This window comes from Ictidomys tridecemlineatus, chromosome X (genome assembly GCF_052094955.1).
Source record: "Ictidomys tridecemlineatus isolate mIctTri1 chromosome X, mIctTri1.hap1, whole genome shotgun sequence".
In the NCBI taxonomy this organism is placed as follows: domain Eukaryota; kingdom Metazoa; phylum Chordata; class Mammalia; order Rodentia; family Sciuridae; genus Ictidomys; species Ictidomys tridecemlineatus.
The window spans coordinates 47,434,857-47,440,863 of record NC_135493.1 but is presented as its reverse complement, the minus strand read 5'-3'; positions in this window follow the sequence as shown (position 1 = coordinate 47,440,863).

Here is a 6,007-nt window from a genome sequence, read left to right as displayed (position 1 = left end):
GTCCCGCCGGGGGCCGCCAAATGGCCGCTGCCTACACATTGCAGTGAGCATAGGAGCGGACACTAACCGCCTGGACCCCTGCGGGCGGGCTCTGTGAACCCAAGCCGACCGCTGCCCACACACTGCAGCATTCGTGGGAACGGTCGTTGCCTGCCTGAGTCCCCGCGAGCTGGCTCTGTGAATCCCAGCCAGCGCAGGCCACACGCTGCATTGTTCTTGGGAACCATTGCTGCCTGCCTGGATCCCCGCGGGCGGGCCCTGTGAACCCAAGCCGACCGCCGCCCACACGCGGCAGCGAGTTTAGGAGCAGGAGCGACCTGCCCGGGTCCCGCGAGATGGCTCTGTGAATCCCAGCCGGCGCAGGCCACACGCTGCATTGTTCTTGGGAACCATTGCTGCCCGCCTGGACCCCCGCGGGCGGGCCCTGTGAACCCAAGCTGACCGCCGCCCACACGTGGCAGCGAGTTTAGGAGCAGGAGCGACCTGCCCGGGTCCTGCGAGCTGGCTCTGTGAAACCCAGCCGGCGCAGGCCACACGCTGCATTGTTCTTGGGAACCATTGCTGCCTGCCTGGACCCCCGCGGGTGGGCCCTGTGAACCCAAGCCGACTGCCGCCCACACGCTGCAGCGAGTTTAGGAGCAGGAGCGGCCTGCCTGGGTCCCCGCAGCCTGGCTTTGTGAACCGCCCACACGTAACATCGAACTTGGGAGCAGTTGCTGGCTGTCTGCCTGTCCCCCCCCCTCCCCCGGGCTGGCTTGGTGAACCTCAACCAGCCGCTGCTCACACGGCACAGTGAACTTGGGAGCCGGCGCTGCCTGCTTGGCTGCTTGGGCCCCCGCAGACCAGCTCTGTGAACCGCCGCTGGCTACCACCAAGCGGCCTCTGCCTACACCCTTGCAGTGAGTGGGGGAGCAGACACTGCCTGCCCGGCCCCGAGGGCCCGACTCTGTGAACCTCCTCTGGCGGTTTGGAGCTGCAGACGACCACCCTCCACCTGCCAACCCAGTGCTGCAAACGAGCCCTGACCAGCTCTGCAAAAGGCCCCGCCCACACAGCGAACAGCAGGAAGGGAGACCCGCCCAATCCGGGAGGAAGTACCGCTGCACAGTGATTGACTCCCGCCTACTGAGAAGAGAAACTTGGCCCGGTGGGCATAGCTCCACCCACTGGAAGAGCAGTGACTTCTACCAATCCCTTCTAATACCTTTCGTCCCAAGCTTCAAATATATTTATAGGAGTAAACAGCAACTCAGCAGTCAAACAGAACAAGAAACAATATGAACAGCATGAAAAAGCAAGGAAGAAAAGGAGTGCAAACAATGCAGGGCAGCCTAAATATTCAGGAGGATATAGAACCACCAGAAAAATGGTCATATAAAGAACTCATGGAACACCTGAGACAGATGGAACGGAACCTTAAAGAGGATACAAGACAGCAAATTCAAGCAGCGAAAGAACACATTGAGAATGTATTACACAAACAGATAAAGGAAGAAGTTAAGCATCTTTATCAGGAGATAGAGACTATAAAAAAGAATCAAACCATAATCTTAGAAATGAAGGAAACTATAAACCAAATTAAAATCTCAAATGAGAGTATCATTGATAGAGTGGAGCAAGTAGAAGCTAGAACATCAGATAATGAAGACAAAATATATCATCTGGAAAAGAGGCTAGCCATCTCAGATAGGCTGGTTAAAAATCATGAGAGAAGCATACAAGAGATATGTGATAATATAAAAAAAACAAATTTAAGAGTCATTGGGATAGAGGAAGAGATAGAGATTCAAACAAGGGGAATGAGTAATCTACTAGATGAAATAATCACAGAAAACTTTCCAGAATTAAAAAAGGAAACAGATATTCAAATTGTAGATGCATACAGGACACCGAACATACAAAATCACAGTAGACCAATGCCAAGACACATTGTTATGAAGATATCCAATATACAGAACAAAGAGAAAATATTAAAAGCTACAAGAGAAAAGAGAAAGATTATATTCAGGGGTAAACCAATAAGGTTAACAACAGACTTCTCAACTCAGACGCTGAAAGCGAGAAGATCCTGGAATAACGTATTTCAAACACTGAAAGACAATGGATGCCAACCAAGAATTCTGTACCCAGCAAAATTAAGCTTCAGATACGACAACGAAATAAAAATCTTTCACGATAAACAAAAACTAAAAGAATTTGCAGCCAGAAAACCAGCGTTGCAAAGCATCTTGAGCAAAACACTTCACGAGGAAGAAACGGAAAACAATAACCAAAGCCAACAGTGGGAAGTACCTCAGTAAAGACAGACGGAGGGGGGAAAACTAATCATGGTGAAACAAACGCAATTAAAAAAAAAAACGAGATAAATAATCAAATATGGCTGTAAGTACAAACCATATATCAATAGTAACTCTAAACATTAATGGTTTAAACACTCCAATAAAGCGACATAGGCTGGTAACATGGATCAAAAAACCAAATCCAACAATATGCTGTCTCCAGGAGACTCACCTGACTGGAAAAGACATACACAGGCTGAAGGTGAAAGGTTGGGAAAAAATATACCACGCACACGCTCCTCGCAAGCAAGCAGGGGTGGCCATCCTCATATCGAATAAAATCGACTTCAAGACTAAGTTAATCCAAAGGGATAAGGAAGGACATTATATACTGTTAAAAGGAACCATTAAACAACAAGACATAACAATTATCAATATTTATGCACCAAATAATGGTGCTTCAAAGTTTATAAAACAAATTCTCCTCAAGTTCAAGAATCAAATAGACCACAACACAATAATTATGGGTGACTTCAACACACCTCTCTCACCATTGGACAGATCCTCCAAGCAAAAGTTGAATAAAGAAACTATAGACCTCAATACCACAATCAATAACCTAGACTTAACTGACATATATAGAATATACCAACCATCATCGAATGGATATACTTTTTTCTCAGCAGCACATGGATCCTTCTCAAAAATAGACCATATATTATGCCATAGGGCAACCCTCAATAAATATAAAGAGTTAGAGATTATACCATGCATTTTATCTGATCATAATGGATTGAAACTGGAAATTAATGATAAAAGAAGGAAGGGGAAATCCAATATCACATGGAAAATGAACAATATGTTACTGAATGATCAAAGGGTTACAGAAGACATAAAGGAGGAAATCAAAAAATTCTTAGAGATAAATGAAAATGCAGACACAACCTATCGGAATCTATGGGACACAATGAAAGCAGTTTTAAGAGGGAAATTCATCGCCTGGAGGTCATTCCTCAAAAAAAGGAAAAACCAACAAATAAATGAGCTCACACTTCATCTCAAAGCCCTAGAAAAGGAAGAGCAAAACAATAGCAAATGCAGCAGAAAGCAAGAAATAATTAAAATCAGAGCGGAAATCAATGAAATTGAAACAAAAGAAACTATCGAAAAAATTAACAAAACTAAAAGTTGGTTCTTTGAAAAAATAAACAAGATTGACAAACCTTTAGCCATGCTAACGAAGAGAAGAAGAGAGAGAACTCAAATTACTAACATAAGGGATGAAAAAGGCAATATCACAACAGATGCCACAGAAATACAGAAGACAGTTAGAAACTATTTTGAAAACCTATATTCCAATAAAATAGAAGATAGTGAAGACATCAATAAATTTCTTAAGACATATGATTTGCCCAGACTGAGTCAGGAGGACACACACGATTTGAACAGACCAATATCAATGGATGAAATTGAAGAAGTAATCAAAAGACTACCAACCAAGAAAAGCCCAGGACCGGATGGGTATACAGCGGAGTTTTACAAAACCTTTAAAGAAGAATTAATACCAATACTTTTCAAGTTATTCCAGGAAATAGAAAAAGAGGGAGTCCTTCCAAATTCATTCTATGAGGCCAACATCACATTGATTCCGAAACCAGACAAAGACACAGCAAAGAAAGAAAACTACAGACCAATATCTCTGATGAACCTAGATGCAAAAATCCTCAATAAAATTCTGGCGAATCGGATACAAAGACACATCAAAAAAATTGTGCACCATGATCAAGTAGGATTCATCCCTGGGATGCAGGGATGGTTCAATATACGGAAATCAATAAATGTAATTCACCATATCAATAGACTTAAAGATAAGAACCATATGATCATCTCGATAGACGCAGAAAAAGCATTCGACAAAGTACAGCATCCCTTTATGTTCAAAACATTAGAAAAACTTGGGATAACAGGAACTTACCTTGATGTTGTAAAAGCTATTTACGCTAAGCCCCAGGCTAGCATCATTCTGAATGGAGAAAAATTGAAGGCATTCCCCTTAAAATCAGGAACAAGACAGAGATGCCCTCTATCACCACTTCTATTCAATATAGTTCTTGAAACACTGGCCAGAGCAATTAGACAAACGAAAGAAATTAAAGGCATAAAAATTGGAAAGGAAGAACTTAAATTATCACTATTTGCAGATGACATGATTCTATACCTAGAAGACCCAAAATGGTCTACAAAAAAACTACTAGAACTAATAAATGAATTCAGCAAAGTGGCAGGATATAAAATCAACACGCACAAATCAAAGGCATTTCTGTATATCAACAACAAAACTTGTGAAATGGAAATGAGGAAAAACACTCCATTCACAATATCCTCAAAAAAAATAAAATACTTGGGAATCAACCTAACAAAAGAGGTGAAAGATTTATACAATGAAAACTACAGATCCCTAAAAAGAGAAGTAGAAGAAGATCTTAGAAGATGGAAAGATATACCCTGTTCATGGATAGGCAGAACTAACATCATCAAAATGGCGATATTACCAAAAGTCCTCTATAGGTTTAATGCAATGCCAATCAAAATTCCAATGGCATTGCTTGTAGAAATAGATAAAGCAATCATGAAATTCATATGGAAAAATAAAAGACCCAGAATAGCAAAAGCAATTCTAAGCAGGAAGTGTGAATCAGGTGGTATAGCAATACCAGATTTCAAACTATACTACAGAGCAATAGTAACAAAAACAGCATGGTACTGGTACCAAAACAGGCGGGTAGACCAATGGTACAGAATAGAGGATACAGAGACTAATCCACAAAGTTACAACTATCTTATATTCGATAAAGGGGCTAAAAGCATGCAATGGAGGAAGGATAGCATTTTCAACAAATGGTGTTGGGAAAACTGGAAATCCATATGCAACAAAATGAAACTGAATCCCCTCCTCTCACCATGCACAAAAATTAGCTCAAAATGGATCAAGGACCTTGATATCAAATCAGAGACTCTGCGTATGATAGAAGAAAAAGTTGGCTACGATCTACATATTGTGGGATCAGGCTCCAAATTCCTTAACAGGACACCCATAGCACAAGAGTTAATAGCAAGAATCAACAAATGGGACTTACTTAAACTAAAAAGTTTTTTCTCAGCAAGAGAAACAATAAGAGAAGTAAATCGGGAGCCTACATCATGGGAACAAATTTTTACCCCCCACACTTCAGATAGAGCCTTAATATCCAGAGTTTACAAAGAACTCAAAAAATTAGACAATAAGACAACAAATAACCCAATCAACAAATGGGCCAAGGACCTGAACAGACACTTCTCAGAGGAGGACATACAATCAATCAACAGATACATGAAAAAATGCTCACCATCTCTAGCAGTCAGAGAAATGCAAATCAAAACTACCCTAAGATACCATCTCACTCCAGTAAGATTGGCAGCCATTATGAAGTCAAATAATAACAAGTGCTGGCGAGGATGTGGGGAAAAGGGTACTCTTATACATTGCTGGTGGGACTGCAAATTGGTTCGGCCAATTTGGAAAGCAGTATGGAGATTCCTGGGAAAGCTAGGAATGGAACCACCATTTGACCCAGTTATTGCCCTTCTTGGTCTATTCCCTGAAGACCTTAAAAGAGCGTACTACAGGGATACTGCCACATCGATGTTCATAGCAGCACAATTCACAATAGCTAGACTGTGGAACCAAC